At 39.2% G+C, this 22233-nt stretch overlaps 1 long non-coding RNA gene across 1 annotated transcript; it reads right to left on the bottom strand.

Moving 5' to 3' along the window:
* LOC137441617 (uncharacterized) lies at positions 1 to 13276 on the bottom strand. Its single transcript, XR_010987451.1, has 4 exons — positions 13181 to 13276; positions 4000 to 4097; positions 1435 to 1663; positions 1 to 543 (listed from the first exon to the last, which is right to left on the bottom strand). It is a non-coding gene; the product is annotated as an uncharacterized lncRNA (long non-coding RNA).
* Positions 13277 to 22233: the final 8957 nt, after the last annotated feature.

Below are 22233 nucleotides of genomic sequence, written 5' to 3'. Positions count from 1 at the left end.
CTTACAGTTGTCTAGGCAGGAGTAAGTATAGTTTGATGTTAAAGGGTTAGTATCTGATAAGAAATGTTGCAAGATCAGAAAACACCTTTGTGAAGGACTTCAGTAGCCCAAAGGGATGTGTGAAATTCTCATGGCAGGCAGCAGGAGAGGCTCCAAGCCTTGCTTCTCTACTGGGCAGGAGCCAGCTTGGGGGGCAGGCCTTTGCCTGCTTCCCAGCCTTGCCAGTTCCCAAGATTGAAAATCCCCCTAAATGGCTTCTGCCAGGCATAAGGGAGGGCATTCTCCAGCTACCATACCTAAGGGGGAAAACTGATCTGACTGCCTGACTCCCAAAGAGAGTAGTTCATGCTTTCTTCCTCAGCCTTGGTGATGAGAAACATCATATATTTCCAAACAATAAAGTCAGTCTGTTCTTACAGATAATTGGCTTCTTAAGGGATTTTGTTGTCTTGACATGAAAGCAAGGATTGTGAGGAATGCAATCATCTGCCAGTAGATACCAAGTGACACATTTTCAGCCACATGCTCTGCCTCGCCAGCCACCTGAAATGGGACAGTAAAAAATTCTTGCATTTATCTCAGTGCAACCCTGGGAAGGTGCGAGATTCACCACAAGCCCATAGGTTAATAAACAGGGTCAGTGCCAGTTTGGAAGCTTAAGATTTTAACTCTGCATATTTGCCATCCTTCTGCAGAAATAATCTTCTCCATCAATTGTTCACATAGAATCATACCTGTGTTCATTTTCAGAAAATAGATAATTCTATGGTTAGCGCCATTTCTCCTGAGGGTAAACTTTGCCATTGAAGTTTTTCAAATTAGAGCTGGGGAAAAAATATTTTGAAGGCATTCTGGCTGTGCTGGCTCTGGCACTCCAGATATCTCTCCCAGCAGATTACAGGGGGCTTTTGGTTTTAATCTGTTCCTGCTATTGATGTGACAAATACATATTCATTAAGCATCATGTTCTTATTTTAGATTAGATATCATAAAACAGTGCAGTGTGGAGGGAACTTAGGGAGACAGTACTGATACCTTTCTCAAATAATGGCAAGAAAAAAAATGCCATTAAACAGAAAATTACCATGTGTTGCATTCTGGGTAAGGTCCTGACATCTGCCTGCCTGAGAGCCCCAAGACTCTTACTGGAACTGTTTGACAATTAACATTTGCCTCTTTTCCAGTGCCCCAATAAGGCCTTGCACTGATACAGGTTCAGGAAGTTAAAATAATTAATAGGTTTAATTTATTAAAGTGTCAGAGCAGATTCAGGATTGCTGGTGATAAATGCACTAACTGCAAATGATTGAGCTCAAGTTAATAAATCCCAAGTGACATCTGACAAAATCAGGAGGTGCAGTTCTTTGCAGTAGCACTCATATAAACCAGAAATGCAGCAGCAGTTCAGCTGTGTAATGTATGCACCATTCTTACCAAGAAGGTGGAGAAAAAGGAGCACAGCCTGTTGACAGTCCTCATCTCTGCTAAATCCCGTCTTTCCATCTGAGAGGTTTCCAGAGATGACAAACATCCCTTGGTTGTAAGCATCTTGACCTTGCTCCTTCTGGTACTCTCCCAGCTTCCTCTTGGCCACAGTTCTAACACTTTTTGCTTTGCTTCCAAGCCTGCGCTGTTTTATCCTTGCTTTCTCCCCGACCTTCATCTGTCACAGAATCACAGAATTACCTAGGTTGGAAAAGACCTTTGAGATCATTAAGTCCAGCCTATCACTCAAAACCATCTAACCAATTAAACCATAGCACTGAGTGCCTCATCCAGTCTTTTTAAAAACACTTTCAGGAATAGTGACTCCGCCACCTGCCCAGGCAGCCCATTCCAATGGCCAATTACTCTTTCTGTGAAGAATTTCTTCCTAACGTCCAGCCTAAACTTCCCTTGGTGCAGCTTGAGACTGTGTCCTCTTGTTCTGTCACCGGTTGCCTGAGAGAAGAGACTGATTCCCACCTGACCTTTCCCCCTGTCTGTTCCCTCTCTCATATCTGCTGCAAAATGTAACCAACTCTTGGGTAAAGGCAGTTGCAGTCCCTCCTTTTATGTTCTTGGTAAGAATTCTGCTTTCTTTTTTTCAGACATTAAATAGGGATTCTGAGACTAAAGAGCATTTTATTTCAATACATACTGTGGGATTTGTTCTGGCCTAGACAGTCTGTAGCTATTTAAACAAACAGGCCTGCTAAATGTTAATGCTAAACTTTATCAGCTACTAAAATAAACTTCAAAAATCAGAAGTATGGCATCAAGTCCTATGTTTTCCATTCTATGTATTTTACATCTCATTTGGAAAATGAGAGCTTGAGGATTCATTTTTATTCTTGAATTTATCCAAGCTTAAAATACATAAACTTGAATGTCAGATCCCCAGTTCAGTAAATCACTTAGGCATGTGAGTAACTGTGATACTACTTAGAAGAGCGCTCTAATATATTTAACGTAAAGCACATGCTCAGAACTGTTGCTTTAGTTACTCAGGAGTAGTGCTTTGGTTACTCAAGTGCTCAGAGAAATACAAAGATGAGTGCTTTGGTGAGCAAGGACCTGACACTGTACGGTTATAAATGAATACATAAGAGAGAACATTTTGTTCACTGAAGATTCTATTTGAATAAATTGTACCCAGGAGGACATTTCTTTTTCTTGCTCCATGTTTTAGAGGCTATAGCATTTATCTGTATCAGATGATTAAAAAAAATTACCTAGAACAGTCTAAAATATTTTTCAGTGAGAAGGGGAATCTACTATTTACAGCATGAGACCTCTCAACCTGCAAGAAATTACTATTCATTTTGTTTAAATGTAACAAATACTCATTTTCCCAAATGCCTGTGAACTCAAAAAGAAAAGACAGCAAAAAATGACCCAGGGCTTCTCTAAAACATTGCTATTTGTGCTTTATAATCACTTTTAACATGCAGGGCAGTGTTCTTCAGCAACTTCTTGAAAAAAACCAAAACAAAACACCAAACCTCTTTGAATTCAGTAAGCTTTGATTTCAAGTGATTGGTTTCCACCTGGCTGGAGTGAAATTTTCTTCTTGGGAAGTTTATTAGTATATTAAAAGATGTAAATTAATTCATAATTCTTTCAGCTCATTCTCTTGGGAACAATTACACAAGGAAATTATTAATGTACAAGAAAACAACAGTTAAAAATCTCACAGGGCAACAGGGGTGTGGAATATATGAAAACACTTAGACCTAGCTAATAGCAGAACTGAGTTATAATAACAGTTCATAAAGCAATTTTATTTTTTTTTATTTCTAATCTGATAGCAGCCACATGGTGCAGACAAGGAATCAAAGACCCTGGCAAAATGCGCTTACAGTCAAAGGCCCTGTTCTCAATGAGGTGCTGCAGAAACACAGTGTGAAGAATTGAACATATGCCACGGGGGTTTCTAGGAACACAGCCAAATGTAAGGTTTCAATCATTTCACCAGTTCTGATATCTCAGATGTATACCATTCCATGATGATTGCATACAAGACTATCATTTCAATGTAAGTGATACTCTGATAAATAAGCCAAATATTTTCATCTGGATAATGAAAACCCCTCAGGATCCAGTTAATATTTGATGAAAAAACAGCAAATGTATTTGCTACTTAGGCTTTGATGCACTTATTTTTCCTCCTTTTAGTTAAGGTGTTAAACATCCCAGCCACTTTCCTTTCTATTTTTCTTTCATAATTTATCTGGCATGCTTTCAATATTACATATCTGATGAAAATTTCAAATATTTTTACAATCAGAGTCATAACACAGGCGATCACTAGGATCCCTGTAATTACTCTTGGCTATCTGCCTCCAGCATTCCCTGACATCTGGCTATCAATGAAAAGACTGATGGGGAAACATATGTTCTCAAAATACTGTAAAGCAAGCATCACTACTATTGAAAGTTTGCCCATAATGTGGGCGTTGTCCTGTCTTAAAGAACTTGCCTTTTTAAACTTAAAGTACAGCCAAATAAACATAATACCTGTAGTCCTCTGTGGACCAGTTTCCTTGAGGTCTCTACACTTGAGTGTCCAGTCACAACTTAATATACTGGGGCAAGATGATAATGAGGTATGGCACCTGAACTGAGAACAAGATTAGGTTATGGACATGCAGCAATAAAGTAACTTGTATTAGACTCACTTGCCTCTGTTTTTCTCAACAGACTCTAAGGGATACTACTTAGAAATTAATGTTTAGATTTGAAAAAAATAAGATGCTCTAGAAATCTTTCTGTTTTCAGAGCAGCATAAGAGCTGAAATAATACAGATCAAAATAACATGGACTGTCATAAATTAATAGTCAAGTAGAGAGGACACAGGTCAAATTCCTGTTCTGTCCTGCTCCTGCAGCTGCCTCACTGGATAAATGTATTTCCTTCTGCCAAGCTCAAGTAAGCAGTTTGCTTCCAGAGAAGCAATTCTATCTCACAGTTCAGTTGAAACTACTGAGAGAAATCAAGGATTGTTACCTAGTTAATGGCATCATTCTGTATATTTAAAAGAACATGTGGAAATTCTGGGAATTCCAGTTTATGCATAATTAATTTAACATCCCTATGCAATTCAAATTCCACTAGCCTCTTAGCTAGGTGTCCGCTGGTTTCTGGTGGAGACCAAAACCACATGAACTGGGAGAGAAAGAGATGCAAAAGAATCAGAACACTTTTGAGTGGGAACACTGACAAGGGGCCATTATGTTTAAACAGTTTTCAAATGCAAATTTAAATATATGAATATGCAAGCATCAGATCTTTTTGCTGAGGGCAGAAGAATAACAGTTATTTTCATGTCATGGTTATTTTTGTCCCCCAAAACCCCAAACCAACAATACAGAAGACTTCAGAGGAAGGCTAGGCTGTATGAAGAGGCCTGTGATGTGCTGTGGGATACAAGAGGGTGAGGCCAGACTACACTTCCATTCTGTAGAACTTGGCTTCAGGCTGTTAAATGTGAAGCAAGCTGATGGCATGACTTTCATTCTGAAGGGTCACATGCCTGTATGAGAAAGCTCTGATTTAACTTAACCTGGGGTGGGATCTCTCTAATTTTAAGGATACAATTATCAGAGAGATTCTGTTTCACCTTTAAAGCAATTTCTTGTAAGACTAGCACCAAGGTGCAACGGCTGAGATTCCTCAGCTGTTGCCTCTGTGATATTCCTCTTTGGCAGCAAACCAACATCAGCCTAGCATCAATCTACGTGCCAGATTTATTTTTTTTTCCTTTGAGGTGCACAATCTTAAAGGATCAGGGTAAAGCCCTGGATAAAACAATATTCCAGTTAAATATCATCATGGTTCTCATGAAATTACTTTAGTAGCTATTTTAATTAATCATGGTCATTCCCTATCTAAATAGGCAGCAGGGAGTTTCTCCCTTTTAAGCACAAGCATAGAGACCCTAGGTTAACATAAAAACACAGCAGGCTGCAGATAAAAAAAGTGAGAGCTGCTCTAAATACCAGGCTCTGGGTTTGATTACTGTATTTCTGGGATTTGGCCCTTAGCATTGTAGTCCTACAGAACCCAGCTGCTGATTAGTACCAAAGCAAAACCAGGGATATAAATGCATGAAACCCAGACACTGAGGCAAATATGCATCGATGCCCTGTTGGTCCAGCAGATGCACTTAGGCCACTGAATTATTCCAATCCCTATTAGCCCAGGGAGGTTGTGGTGTTTAGAAGAGACTGGATGGGTTGCTTGGTGCCATGGTTTAGTTGACTAGATAGTGTTGGGTGATAGGTTGGACTCGATGATCTCGAAGGTCTGGTCTGGTCTGGTCTAGTCTAGTCTAGTCTATTCTTTGCTCAGCTACTGAAAGTGTCCGGGTGAAACATACTTCAGGTGTTGTAGTTTTCTTCCCAGTAACCAGAAAGTGAATGAACTGGAATTTTGAGCTCAGCATGAAAAATAATCTTCTTTTCTTTGAAATGGCTATTGTTTACCTGTGACCATAAATGAGAAAGAGTGATGACCAACTGCTGTGAAAACACCTTTGTTTAGTTTTAAAGATATTTATGGGAAGTCTCCCTCATCACTAAATGATGTAGAATGGCTATAAAATGTTGTAGTTAATTTAATACTATATAAGTAGAAATGTGCTAAAACCAGCACACTTGTTAAATTAAAGCTCACTTAATGATTACACAGCTCTTGGGAATAGCATCCAGAGTAAGCAGTAAATTAATGTTTTCTTTAGAATCATTTGTTTTTGGCAATAAGATGGTTGAAGCTCTTTACATTTTTGCTGATTATAAAAGAAACAAAACATGAGAAAGTAGACTAGGAGGGATTTCTTCTTGTGGTGATTGCTGAAGTATATGACACAGCTTATACAATTTCCATGAGATAGGAACTGGCTCTAATTCTCCACTTCATTACAGCATGTTGAGCTGAAGTCAGTACTGTTATCTTGCTCTAGCACTCTTAGAACAGACTGAAAAAATACTGGTCTGGATACTACCTAGTATCTACTCTTTAGGCATGGCAGAGTAGCTCCATAGTTGATGCTCTGTGGAGGACTGGGATGTATCTTGACTATGAATGACAAACCAGCTGTTATCCTCACTGAGCTATGACCCAGTGCTTCCTTTTTGCCTTGGCTGTCACAAAACCCCGCTCTGCACTTCCAGTCTCCAAACAGCAAAATCAGAAAAGTGGCTTGTGAGTCACTTTGCACATGCCTGTCTGAATTACTGATGGTGATGCTACAAGCTCAGATTATTTTTCTTATATGTGTGCTGCAATTGCATGCTATTGGCCAAGGAGAGTTACAAATGTAGATGTATTTGCTCATTTAATGATGTTTGCATAATTGGTGGCATATGGGATCTTAATTAAAAGATCACTGAGAAGGCTGGAATTAGTAAAATTACTACATGATCAAGAGAAAGGCATTCTGGCATTTTCTAGTTACTAATAAAGAAAGACTGCCTGTGCGTAGCACAAGATTGATTAAAAGTTTATGTTTCTTTTCATGGAGATACCACAGGTAAGGACTGCAAAAAGTACTCAGCACTTACCAAAATGAGAGCTAATAAAAGCTGAGAAGTCATTGTCTTGCAGAGAGATAGCCCCTTCATCCATGATAAGTCATAAATACTGAAAACTTGCACTGGTTGTGCGAAGAACAGTTCTTCATGGTGTCTGCTTACTCATGATCCGTGCAAATTGTGTGCGAAAAAAAATGCTTTTAATTACATAAATTTCTCTTCAGACATTGAAGGTATATGCTGGTTATATTTCTTGTATTCTGAAGTTCTTTCAGCTCTCTATAGACTTCTGCAAATAAGATAAGGCGCAGGGAAAAGATAGACCCTTGTTCTCTGGTCCTGAGTCATACAACTTTTTACTCTTCTTCTAGTCTGCTGGAGGTAGAAGTTTTGCCTCAGTGTGAGGAGTGATGAGGAAAAAATGGCATCCTAGCCTGTCAGAAAAAGAAGTCTGGAAAATCTCTTTGGTGTATTTTCAAGTGTAGTCATTATTTAGATCTTTCTTAGCATTCCCCAAAGGACAAGCGGGAATGGCAGCCTTTCTATGGCAGTAAGACTGCTGAGCACTCAGAATCATTTAATGGCCTCATCTTCCTTCAGAGTTGTCCCAAAATAAACATATTTAAGTCTTCTTTAAGAAGCTTTTAGAACTCAATTTTAGATCATGATATAAGGCAAAAACATTGGAAGACCGTTTAAAAACGTAGATGATTTTTGCATCCTATCGCTAGAATAGCACTTTGCCAGAAATCATTAAAATTTGGCCAAAAAACTTTTAGCTACTCAGAGACCACTTACATGTAACTTGAAGTGGAAAGAGCTTTTCTGATAATACGAAGAAGTCTATGTTTACTTGGTTTATGATAGAGAGGAAGTCTCAGTCATAACTGTGGAGCAAATAGAACCTCACATAATAATGCTGCTTTGTAATTTGTTAATCTAAAATGTTCCGCTTTACTACAGATATCTGTATAATTATATTGGTGACTGCCCAGGCTCTGAAGAGCATATTGTATAGACAAGTAGTAGTAGCTGCTGCCCACGAAGACTTACAACTAAATGATTTTACAAGTGCCTAATAGTATCTATTCATAAAAGGCAAGCACTGCTCTGCAATTTGGATCTTACAAGTCATTTAGCATGTGTCTAGGAAAGTTGAGACACATATTATTGAGAAAAAATAAGCAAAAGTTTGATATATATAGTGCCCATAGTTTAAAACATGAAGTAAATGCCAACATGAGACTTCTGCATAAGCTATCTGTATCTTCTGCATCTGTTATATAAATAAATCTTGATCTACTCTTTCAGCAAAACACCACAATAGACTAGGTTAAGGTCAAAAGTATGTTTGAGTAACTGTCTTACACAGACTTACTGAAATTTAGCCCAGAAGGACACAACACAGCCCCAAAGGTATCTAATGATTTCTGCATCAACTATGGCACTTCGGAGGTGAAATCTCAGGATTTTCCTTTAGAAAGTTATCCCTTCTCAAAAGACTACATCCAGGTTGAATCTGCTTCTGTGGCTAAAATCATAACCATAAAAAAAAGTATCAGTCATTTCCAGGCTGCATCTAGTTTGTACAGGAGATGCAAAAGTCATGCTCTTCTACTGCCTTCACCTCACTTTCTCTCTTTACCCATTTGTCATAGAATCATTGAATCAATAAGGTTGGAAAAGACCTCAGAGATCATCAAGTCCAACCTGTCACTCAACACCTCATGACTACTAAACATACCTAAGCAACCTTTTAAGTACTTGTTGCTGTATCTTCAAGATTTTATGGTGTACTATAGAGTAATTGTGCAGGAAAGCTACTGATTTTTATTTGGACAGTTACAAGGGTCCTGATTTCTGTTAGAGTTCTGGAGTAACAAACACAGAGAAACTCATTTAAGAGTGGGAGTTAGCAACCTAACCCAAAGGTGCTGAAAATCAAGGACAACTGGATATATCTGCTCCTTTTGTCTGCTGCTTTCTCATTGTCTACCACAGGGAAAAAAAAAAAAAGGATTTAGTGATACTTCCTTTTAGCATGAACAGAAATAGCTGATTGTAAAAACAAGCTCAATGAAATATTCATTAACAAAATGGTCAAGTCACTAAATAATGCATTTAGCTGGCTCTAGTGGTTGACCTTTGCAAATTTCTTTGGAGGTGAATTGCAAACTACTACTTTTTTCTTTTTTTTTTTTTTCTTTCTTTTTCCTGGGGAAACTGCTATGAGAACTTTGTTTCACAATGAAAGCAGTACAAGTTTTTAGCATTAATTATGAATATTCTTCAGTAGGTGGCATTTTTCTGTCTTAGTGGATACTGTGTCAATAAAATCATACTGATCATGGGCAGTGCGCTACTTGAGGTGCTGTCTTCTAGAAGAGAGGCTGAAAGCAAGGTCTTGTATCTGTGCTTTGGATGGCTCTTGCAGCATTAAAACCAACCCCAAACCCATAAAATGAAAGTGTTAGCGTCAGTGCTTTGGCCTCAGTCCAAGTTGGGTAATTGCATTGTCTCCCTAAAATTTGCTTTGTGCAGTTTTAATTTAATATGGTGCTGCTGTTCTCTTCCTACCCTAAGCTGTTTTGTGTCATTGCTGGGTGCTATTAAATAACCTCCATATTTCCCCTGAGACAGCTGCATTTAAGCTGTGGGTAAGGCAAAGCCTGCAGATGAAATTTGTGAACTGTTCCCAGAGAAGGAAACAGAAGTTGTCTTGCATTTACTACATGCCAATATTTACCTGGACAACTCCATATTTTCTGCTCCACTCCAACAGTTTACTTTCATTTGGAGTTTAACTATCCAAATGAAAACAGCAACTGTAGGGAACACTGTCCCTTCTCAAGAGATCACAAGGCTCATGCTTGGCAGGACTTTTTCAGCAGGCAAAGTATTTTTATCCACTATTTTCCTCTACAAGCAGCTTTGTTCCACATGTGGGATTTAGCCATGGACTACAGAGGGACATTGGGACACAGTTGTCCTGTCCCAGTCAGGTGGTTGCCTTCGTCCATCTCATCCTTCCTGGGGAGTCAGTTTGTCCTCCCAGGGCAACTGATCAGTCATGAGCTTGCTCCTGCTTAGCACTCAGTGTTTACCAAATACAGGGCTGCACCTCCTACAGACAAGTTCATGCAGGCTGTACATGAGGCTAGAAATTAAACTAGAGTCAGTGCATTTCTGGATTCAGTTTACAAAGTGACCCTCTTGATGGTCTTTACTGTACCTAAACTGAACACATTGCAGTTTAGTTAGCATTATGACTCTAAGAAGATACCAGAGCAGCACTGACATAACAGGTAGGTTGGGCTGGTACAGTAGAAATCCTGAAAGAGGAACGAGCTGGAAGAGCTCCTCATAACAGGCAAATGTAACGCAACTTCTACTACAAATACAGAGAGCTTCAGCTCCATGAATGCTGACAATGACACCTTGCCTATGGCACAGGAGCTGTAGTCCTTTGCCTGAGTGACTCCAAAGCGGCAGGGGCCAGAAAGTGCCACAAACTGCTGTGAATCACTCCTGCGAAGAGCATTTATATGTGACTTTTGTTGAAGTGTCCCTACAAAAGCCCAGCAGTGAAAGCCCAGGAAAGGCTGGATTGGAGCCTCCTGGAACCAGGAGAACTAGTCTGCTTTTGGCATCACATTTTGCATATAAACTCAACAGTCTGGACCCCAAATCACCACCGTCTGCTTATTCATAGCAAGATTCAATATAAAGGGAGTCATTATTAAACCCTCAGTAGGAATCGTGTGACTGCAATGACCTCAGTTTTCACTTTCCTGATAAAAATGAGTATGTCTCTTTAGTGGTCCCTACTATGCTGTGATATTTTGCAACAAGAACATTAAAAGAACCTTAATTTCTTGAGACCTGTCCTCTTCACCCTATTGTCACTGTTGGTTTACCAGGTATGCAGCGTGTATCTGGTCCTGGCATGACATTAGGTGCCAGAGTTGAATGTCTTTATAGATCTGGTTTTATTCAGCCAGTGTGGGAGATGGAAGGATGTGTTGTTTTTTCAAACTGCCTGCTATCCTCAGAAAAACAAAACAACCCACAGAAACAACCCTGCAATACCAAGGATTTGGTGAGGTGTCAACACCAAACAGCTGAAGAAAAACTGAAGCCAGTCATTGCTGCTAGAAAGTGGAGGTTAAATAATTGAAGAAACCTGCCTTGTGTATCAGCAGTAAGAAAAGACTCAAATAGGTTTTAAACTTGCATGAAGTTTCCCTTAACTCTATGATCCTAAGGGACTTTGACAATATAATAAAACCCCTTCTCTGTTCAAAGGAGAGTATGCAGGAGGGAGGAAAGTTGCTAAGCTGACATCGTACTTCGAGTGGATCACTTTTTCCTCTAATGAGGATGTGAATCAATTGCAATGCAGCACAAAGGCAGACTGCTGCTCTTGGAGTTCCCTTTTGACCCTTGAATACAATGTATGGGGGCAGGAAGTTGCCTTTTACTTCAGAACATTTTTAAAAATCTCATTGCAGTGAAAACTCTCCCAACACAGTTTTACAAACAGAGCTTATGGCACTACAAAAATACATATGCCCACCCCCCCCCCCCCCCCAGCTTAGATTCAAAAGATAGTTTATTGTCTTATTGAGATGTATGACAAGTTCATAGCATCCAAATCACACATCCCATACTAAAATCATTTAATGATCGTGCTAGGTAAATGTCCTAGCATATAGTGTTTTGGTTTTATATATGCAGTTAGACTAGAGGGTAAATTAAGAAAAACTAGGTCACTAACATGTATAGTAATAACTGTTTTCAATACAATTACACAGATACTCTATCCATAAAATTGTTCAACTTTGTAGTGTTGAGAGATGGTTTACTGCTTATCCTGCTTGCACTAGAGCCCAATACTGAGACATCATGATACTCTAGCATGAATTCAAGAAGGGGGAAAAAAAAATAAGAACATTTTCAAAGCTGACATTGATTGATGGAAGGGGCTTTATTCTTGCTTAGCACACATGAGTTGGGATTTATCTATCTAAATTACAGGTCTACAAAACAAATATCTGTAAAAGAACCCTTTGGCTAAACTCCCTTGTCAGTCGAGGGAAGAAATACAAATTTCTATATTTATCTCTTCCTAAGGTAGAAATTGAACAAGCACAGATGGGTTATGCTATAGAAATAGCTACTTTTATCCCTGGACTATGGGAGAACATAGACCACTAGCTTAGAGAGATACTCAGGCTCTAGCTGAGTTCTTCCACACCTACAAGTTGGTGGCACCCAGCCCTGCTCTTTCTACTTCATGCTAAGTGACACTTCTCTTTAGCACTGTATAAAAATATCTAGTATGAAGTCAACTAGGAGGTATCTTAGTACGCATGAGGAAGAAATCAGAGAAATCCGTGCAAAACGCAACATGTGCTCCAGAGGAAAGACATACCTTACATCATTTATGTAGTGAGGATTTCAGTTAGTGTGCAGGGAAAATGCATAGACTGACTTCAGTGAAATCTTGATTCAGGTGAAATCAAATGCAAAAGGTGCAATTCTTCAGCCCTTGTCTGAAGAAACAGCACATTTCTAATACAACTACCATGAAATGATGGAATGCTGTGATGCTTTTCATAGAATGTTAAGAAGCTTAAGCTTGTGATGTTCAGCACATAGAATATAATGGGGATCACAGGTTGAGGCAAATGAGTTATCCCAGTTCAGGACTCAGCCTTGGGCTCTGAGAAGAATAAGGAGTTTGTATGTTCCCATGAGAACATAGCTGCAAGCAGTTCTCCTTTCTGTCTGTAAGCAGGGGGAGAAAAGAAATTGTTTTTGCGCTGCTTCCCAGGGAAAGCAGTAGATGTGTTTTTTATTTAGACTATGTTGTTCAAGCCTATCCACTTCACAGTGTTCCTACTCTGGCCACAAATCAATCACTACTTACTAATATTCGGACAGTTCCACCAGAATGTCATAAAAACTGGCGGTAGTGGGCAGCACAAAAGAAAAATCAAGTTGTGTGATTTTTAGCTAGTCAGCTAATTCCAAGCTCTGCAGCAGTCAGCAAGGAGAACTTTTAAGTGGTATGTGTAAATACAAATGTCAAAGACATCTGATCTATGTGGAAACTGTAGCCTGACACACGAAAGAATCTCTGAACTTTAACTCCATGAAATACCTGTCAGCCAGCTGTCCTGGGGAAGAGTCCACATGAAGTTCCTTTGAGGTTGATCCTCTTTTCAGGTCATCCGGGGTTTGTATCTTTTCCCCCCAAAAATACTAGAAAAAGAATTGAGTACAACCATGGCATTCATGTAAAAGCAATGTATCTGATATGAGTGATACAGATAATAACACCTTTCATCCAAAGATCCCAGGGGTACTGTGCATCTTATTCAGAATAGTTCCACTCCTGTAGCAAGTTCTTGCTTACATTTATACACAAGTTGCTTCACTGAAATCTAATTGTATGTGTAAGCCTACTTAGAGGCAGGGACTAGTACTGCATAAGAATTATGTTTGTCTCTGCTGATAGCAAAACTCTCTGTAGGGTGAAATACAAAAAGAAACCTTGTTAACTATTTGAATTCCTTGAGGAATTTTAGATGTCAGATCTGTTTTTGGTTTTTTTTCATAGACTACAAGGACCATCATCCCACTCTGGCTGATAATACTTCAAGATATTTAGTCACAGAAGATAAGCAAAACTTTGTGCATCTGAGAAGATGAATATTCTGCTGAGTTCTTAAATGAACTTTATCAACTGAGTGAATAATTGTTTAGCAAAGCCAGGAAAATAGCCCAAAATACAAGTGAGGCATGAGAGTGGGAGAAAGAGTGTCTGATGTTCTGCCAGAGCCCATTTTTAGACACTATCCCCAGCAACTTTGGAGACAGAAAATTATGTAATATGCCACTCAAATTAAATAACCTCAACTTCCCCTAGAATGTGTTACTAACCTGCTGGGTCAAAAATGTGAAAGCAGAAGCAGTATAGAGCCTTTTATTTTATTAAAGTAACTGCTTCTGTAAGCATACAAATAATGAAAACACTTTGAATCCCATTTTCATATAGATTGTTACAAATGGTTGCCAAGGTTTGATCCCATTGAAAATATATATATTTAGAACATGCCACAAATATGAGAGTGGTCCAAACCTGTTTGTCTCATCACATGGTTGAGATGCACACCTGAAGTTCACCAGTCTAGAATTTTGGGTTTGGTCAATATATGCTATCAGCATGAGAGGACAAATTTCAGATTAATTTCAAATGTCAGGGCTCTTCATGCTGAGAATTAGCAACTGCCACATGGACTCAGACCAGTGGTCCATTCTGCCTCACTATTAGCCATGGTCTCTTGTTAGTATAGCTCCAATGCAAATAGTGAGGTGTGATGAAAAGCAAATTTCAAATCTAATTTTGTGGAAGTTCCAAACCTGTATTTGGACTCAGATGTGACCCTCTGCTGACATTGTGTCAAAGCAAAACTTAACCTGGGATTGTTACATTGATTGCTTTGAGCAATTACAAAAAGGCAGTTCTGTTTCCAGTTTTTCTTGCAACATCTTCTTTACTGAGCTTTTAAACAGATCATAATGCTAAATATATAAAGCAATAAACAAGTGATAAAAACATGATAAAAGTGAATGTGCATTCTTTTATCCTTCCTGTGAATAGCCCTTAAAACAGTTTACAAGAAGCATGGAAACAGTCTGGTGATTATTGTAACACTACAGTGAAGATGAATCCTTTGCAGTATAAATCCCATACAGCAAACTTGAGATCCAGTGTGCCCTTCTGTTCAATTCAGGATGAGAGTTCTTACCCACCTTATAATTCAGCTCAGGTAATGCCTTTTAAATAATACACTCTCTTCCCTGAAGGTAGTAATTTATCAGTGTTATCAGATAACTGCTTATTTTGAGCTGTTAATGGAAATACCATTGTCTGCCAAATGTGGTAAATCTCCTACCTTCTGTACAAGAGGAATTCATCTGGGGGACAGGATCTAACTGCAAATGATCTTCAGGGGAAGCTTTTTACTGTCTTTCCAGAACATGTGAAAGAGCCTGGGCTGTACTGTTTGGCACCTTCTCCTCAGAGGACTTGAGAGATTAAAAATAAATCTCTGAAAAGCAACTAAGTTCAAAGACATACTGCCACCAAATCCTCTTCACTTGGAATAAGTCTTAGGTAACAAATCAAAAGTCCACTTAAATCTGCATACACTACAAAAGAACCATCAAACCCCAACCCCCCCAACCTGTTGATGTCGGAATCTTGAAACAGAATGTACAGTTGTATCAATATTTCACTAGGTGACAATTTTATGTCACCTAGAACTATTTTAAAGTACTGTGACTTATGTGTTGAGAGAATAAATGGAACATAATTTGGTCTCTGCCTATATAGTTGCATTTCACAAAATTAAAATGTCCTGTTTTACACTGATGGCTTTATGATCTTGTATTTCCACAAACTCAAATGTCTCCTATGTCCTTGGACGAGATGAAGGCAGCACTTGCTCTTCACACAGCCAGTGATGTGGACAGACTCAGTGAACACTAAAAGTAGTTAATTGTGCCACTGCGAGACTGTGGCCCTCTCCATGTAGGTACGCATGCAGACATTCACAAAAGTCATGGGACAGAGCTATTACAGAACTCAGGCCCAGCCTGGCCAACAGAGAAAGCCTGAGCTAACCCCACATCTCTGGCTTATTCAGGGGGTCCTCTCAGCAGTCAGAAATCAGGCATCTGAAGGTCACTCTGGCTCTCTAGCCCACTCTACCCAGACTGATATCTTCTCTACCAGGTGTACTGTATGTGCCAATTGCTGACAAAACCCATTTGCTAGATTGGTCCCAAACATAGCGAAAGAAGTCTCAAGTTGATGGCCCATACACTGGCTCCATCTTCAGTGTCTTTAGTCCCTGCCAGCACAACGCAAGAACAAGGGAGTGCCTACTCTCACAGCACCTACTTTCAGAATCATTGTGTTCCTTCCCTCTTCATCTTGCTAGAGAAGGTGGGAGAAACCAAGAGCTGGAAGCTCCCCATCAGAAAGACTGCATGGATGCTGTACTAAACAAATGTCAGAGGTCCATGGAAGAAGCAGATCCTTCTATCTCTACCATGAGGCTGAAAGACCCATGCCTTCCTCTGCTCCACCCCTATAAACACTTACCCCAGTCCTCTTTGCTCAGCAGAGCCTGTCCTCTTGGTACTCTGTTGAGGCACTTCTGCACAACCAAGAGTGCCTTCAAAGCCAGAGGGCAACAGAGGATTGGGCCCGTCACATTTACTTTCTCCATCCTGCTAAGTCTTTTATATTGTTTTGTGTTTTATAATCCACATCCCCCTCTTATATCCCACTTTCAGGCTCAAATTCTTCTGATACCTTCCATCAAACTGACAAGATAAAGGGTTCTTTTTCTTAAATATTTTAACAAAACCTATAGTGAATATGCTCACTTCTGTCAGTGATCTAGAAAGTTTGTTTTGTCAGGCCAGCTGATACTAATCAGATGAGAGAAGTGATTTAAGGGTGGGTTTTGTCTAGGAGAGAGCAGAGGAGAAAATCAGCAATAAAATTCTGCTAATTTTTCATTCCATTGTAAAGACACATCATGTGTATTTTCATACTCTGTCTGTGAAGTAAACAGAGCTATAATCTGATGACATGGCAAGAAAGCCTATTCAAGACTTAAGGTGTAAGAGCTTATTAAACAACAAACCTTTCACATGAAGACTGCCCAATGAAAGTATTATGTTAAACAGTTTTCTCAGTAACTGAAAGCTATTCTCAAAAATGCTGTGAAGAAAGTATGTTTTAGAACAGGCTCAAGTTACTAGAAGACTGAGATACAGAGCATAGCAAGTTTACATATGTGAAGGGTGTGCCCACTGCAGTAAATATGTTCATGACCTACTAGTTTCACTTGCAATCCCAGTAGATAAAAAGGCTAGCTCCTCTATTGCTCATGGCATGCTGAGAGAGCTGCTTTCAGCATTTCACTTGGCCCCATCACTGCATCCATCAGCTGGCCTCAGAATGGAAGATGAGATAGGAATTATCAAGATACAGCTTGAAATGGCTGAGTCATACCACTAAATGCCTCTAACTCTAACAGGGTCATTTAGAAGGTATGATTTGCTGTGACACCTGCTGAAGAAGAGAGGAAAGTCTGGGTACTTAACATTTGAGAATAAAACAGAGTTTCCCTTCAGCTGCATTTAGCGTCTGAACAAACTCCAGGGCACAAAGTCCAGTGCCAATTTAATACAGACTTCTGTTTGCAGAAACTCATTAGTGTTGTGTACAACTGTTTAAAAAAGGTTAAAGTCTTGGCAGAAAGCAGCAATAACAACTATGGATTCAACTATAGAAATTCTCCAGCACTTACCCTGAGACTCACCAGCTGGGGAAACATTGAAGCAATGAGCAGAGTTTTAAGCAGACACCAAAGCACAGAGCAGCCGGTGGCACTGAGGGCCTGCAGGCACAGACAGGTCAGCAGCACCTGTGTCCCTTGCACTGCCAAGTGATGCAGTCTGCAGAGGCAAACAAAGGAGATGGCATCCCAGCTAGCTGCTGTCCAGTAAATCAAATCTACTTATATATTTCCATGCTTTAGCTCTTCCTAAAGTGAGGCTTTGAAAATTAGATACCACCATTTTGAAGGACTTATTTTATACTAGAATACTACAGTTTTCCTCTCTTGTAATTCCTTTGGATGTGAGATTTAATTTGACTGCTGTCCCTCCCTTTGTAGGTACTTGGGATCATTAAAAGGAAAAAAAAAACCAGATGATGAAACAGAGAGAGAAATGCATACCAAAAGTGTTTTCTACTCATTCTTACCAGCAGTGTCTTTACAAATAGTTTGGAAAAAAATCAGGAAAGTTATCCAATTCAATTAGAAATGATCCAGACACAAACAAAAACAAAAATGTGAACCTGGAGAGGCACAGGCATTGTGCTGGGCTTGATGGCCCAGGCTTACCTTTTGTTGCCTGCATCTTCTCTTGTTGCATACCTATAGAATATAACAGGGATCTTCCAGTTCTTTCACTAAGATTAAGAGCAGACATTCTTTTAGAAATTAATGAAACACTTTGAGGGTGTGATTTGGTATGAGATGCTTTTCATCTCCGAAAGATCTCAAAGCACTTTACCACTGAAATGAAGTGATAAAGATGGCTTATGCTCTTCCTGCTCAGCTGTAGCCAGCTGAAGAATGGACTGCAACAAGCATTTAATAGTTCCCCTTTACCCCTACAGAAAACTTTAGAAAGGTTATTGAAAGATACCTCTCAGTTGAAATGGGAGGGGGAATGTAGGTGGAAAAAGTGTAATTATCTGACTTGAAATTTGATGTGGGGAGTGTATCACAGTTTCTTAATGTACGACAACATTCATGTGCTCGAATGGCATTCTTCATACAGCATCTGCAGCAACCAGTCTAAACTTTTGGAGCCTGGAATTACTACCTGTCCTGAAGATTTCTGCAGCAGGAAGGCTGGTTTGTAATTAACACAATTTAGAACACTTGAAATCCTTAATCATTTAAGGGCCTGGGGGAACACTAGGGTTCTCAATCCTTTTCCTACAGGGCAGATGAGATGGTACAAGAGCTGTATGCCCACAGTCTACTTCTGGCACTTCCTCTTCAAAGCCACTAGTGAAACATCTCTTTAATAGGAGTCATAAAAATCTCAGACATGGAGGACCATCATCAATGAAAGGCTCTCTGAGAAGCAGAGGTAAGTTCTCAAAATAAGGTACAGCTGCTCCTCATCTGCTACCACAGTTGTCACTACAAAATTCACCAGCTATATTAATTCCTTTTTTTGTATTTACATATCCCCTTACCACCCCCGACCGCCCACCCCCAAACAAACCAACAAAAAAGTCCTAACTGGAGACAGTGAAAGCAAGTTGAAGTTACAGTATTTATGGTGCTAGAAATAAATAATGAGGATGTGAAGGATCTTTCAAGATCCTGCTCCAAAATAGTCTCAACTACATCTTCTAGCATTTTTGGTGAAAAGTAATCTAAACTGTACTTAAAGCTCTTCAGTTCTGCTGAGACCACTTGCCCAGAGAAGTTTATCTCAGCATCCTCACTGTTGGAATACATTTTGTCCTTTCTAACCTAAATCTTGTTCTCCTGTCTGCTGCAAAAATGAGAATGTACATACTAAGAGTGTACACTTTGCACTAATGCTTTTTTTAGAAGTATGGAAGGAATAGGTGCTGGATGGAACTGTATTTATGGAAAGAGACAAGAAAAGGCTCTACTGGGAAAATAAAGGAAGGCAGCTACAGAATTAGGTTAACAAAAAAAGCCTGAACCAATCCCCTCCCCCCTTGCCCCCCCAAAAAAAAAACCAACCAAAAAAACCCAACCAACCCAAAACAACAAAAGTGATATTCTGTAAATTAATGCAGATTTAATAAGAAGAATAATGTCCTTCAGGTTCATCAGGCAAACACTATATTAAGCAGGATGCCCTTATTCAATATCAGTTGGAGTTATGTGCTTGATTAAAAACGTATAACGCTTCTACATACGGCAGGAGGTCAACAGGAGGCCTGCAATGTACAACCAACCTGTTTCTCTTTCTCTCACACACACACATATACCAAGCATTGCTGCACACACTCCCTTATGGATATGTATGCACATATAGACACACGCATTTATAACCCATATGACCCCACCATCTGCTTTCTCTCCTTTCACAACGGATACTACTTACTGGGTGTCCTGATTCAGAAGAAAGCAGGTTTAGCATACTTCTCTAGATGAGAAAGAGACTGTGTAATGTGCCATGGTCAGTTGACAAAAGAGGGAAAACAGAGTAATAGCTATATGCAGATTAATAGCTCACACTGTTTCATAACACACAGCACAGGTAATCATGCAACTGAGAGTAATGCTTCTGGAAGCCATCATAAAATATGGCTTTTATCTCCTTGCTTCCAGCTCATGTCTGATAATGTATAAATAATGTTAATAGCATCTATACAGACAAAGACTGGATGGGCACTGCATATGCATGCTTGGTGAAATACAGATTTTGCTGCAAACTTGAGGTGTGTTAGAAGAGAAAAGATGATTTTTGCCTCTTAAGAAAAGGACTGATTCAAGATAGTTTGTGAATATGGGGTTGGAGCTGCTTGACATATGACTGGCTCCATACAGCAAGCTGATGGCTTCATAAGCCAAGAAACTGTAGTAATGCAACAGCTGTGCTAAGCAGGATTCTTGCTGTACAACAGTAAACAACAGAGGCCCTTCCTTGTAAGTGGGACCAAAGATAGATGTTGATGTGCTTAATATAAAAATTATTTTTTTGCTGCATTTGGTTTCCCATACACCAATCACATTCTGCAATGTGAGCTTTGTACATGTTCCAGCCATACTGAGTTGCTCCATAAGGCACCTTTCAAATGTACAGTGAGCTTGTGCCACTTAGCCTACAGATTAGGGACACACTCTTGCAGTGTAAAATGCACTATGTATGTTGTGAGCATCATCCAAAAATTGAGAAACAGAGTGAGAAGAATGGAGAAACAGAGGAATTTTGAGACAAGTATGCAACAAGAAAGAACATCTGTGGAAGAGCTAAAACACAACATCAACAAAATAAACCATTGATATTTTCCAGGGACAGTCACATGTGGAGAGCCTGCTACAACTACTTTATCAGCTCTGCCTTTGTTCTGCAAACTTAGCAAAACAGGAACACTACCAGTGAGGAACAATTCTATGAAATAGACCTACATAGCTTTGTAAGTACATTCCATTTGTGAGGATGGCTTTAGGTACATTGGAATAAATCACATTGTTGTAGTTTATTGACAGATATATGCAGTATGACAGGCTTAATGGTGGCTACAAAACTGAGACATGAATAGAGGAAGAAAATCAAAGGAGCAGAGCTAAATACTCAAATGGCACGATTTAAAGTTTAAGGATATCAAGAAGAAATTGGTCAAAAAATGACCCAAAGTCACTCTTGATACTGTCACCTGATATAACAGTAAAAGCGTATGGCCTCTATTTCTAATGATAAAAATGCTGAAGTTGAAACACTGCATTGCTTTCCACCACTTTTTCTAAATTCTCTATGGAAAGCTATTTTGTGATGCAGCTTGTATGTAAAAATACTGAAAGACGATTACAATTATATCTTATGAAATATCAAGCTGCTTTGTCACTGTGTGAAGAAAACAACTGATCTAGACCATGAGAAGCACTTTACTAACATCTATCCATAATGCTTCATAAATGAAAATGTGTCACTTGGCATATTGTCAGTATGTGTTAGTGCATGATCAGTGTCAGTGTCATGAACCTGAAAAAAAATAAATACCTAAAGTTCTCTCAAAAAGTCCCCCATCTTTTTGTAGTTTCACTTTCACTTGTATTTCCCCGAAGTAGAAGAAAAATACACATTTAAACTGACAGCATTTCATGTATCCATTCTTACATTTGGGTTGCTTTCTGAAACAAACCCATGAGAAATGAAGGAAGTACAGACTTTCTTTTTTTTTGTTTTACTTTAAAAAATGTATTCTGTTGTGTTCCTCAGTCCCAAGTTCTTCAAAAGTAATCAACCTGTCGCATGGCTTTCTATAAAATTATTTGCAGAATGACATGGGCACAAATAGCAATATACCAAGGGGCTTAACTTTATGTTTGTGACATAAACAGTTTCAAAGATTACTTTCTTAAATATGTTCTTACAGCTTTATAACCTTGACCAATACTAAAAGTACTGCTTTGGCATGACTAACAAGGTTGCAGTATATGTTGTTAACATAATTGAATACCCTAAAGCATGTTGTATATGGTAATCTTTTGAGGGTGATCCAGGGGCCTTCTGCATTCATTCCAGTTAAAACTAGTACATGCATAAAAATTTCAGATTACTTGAACCCAAGAAAACTGTCATGTCCATCTGTTTTTCAGTAGATTGGGGGGAATGTTAAGAGCCTCTCCCACTAGGTCTTATATCTGTAAACATGCACCATGTAAAAGTGAAGCAAGGATGCTCTAGTTACAGAAACTGACTTTTTCTAAAAGAAAAGAAATTCCAGATGGACTGAAATATTCTCAGTTTAGCTCCTAACAGCCCTCAGTGTCAAAACCTGCCCTTCGTGGTAACTGGCATTCAGTAGAGATGATAAGTACTGAGCTAGGTTTGGGATGTAAC

This window comes from Melanerpes formicivorus, unplaced genomic scaffold, assembly GCF_026170545.1.
Source record: "Melanerpes formicivorus ecotype bairdi unplaced genomic scaffold, bMelFor1.0.p_v2 SCAF_6, whole genome shotgun sequence".
Lineage (NCBI taxonomy): Eukaryota > Metazoa > Chordata > Aves > Piciformes > Picidae > Melanerpes > Melanerpes formicivorus.
This window is presented reverse-complemented; position numbering and strand designations above follow the sequence as displayed.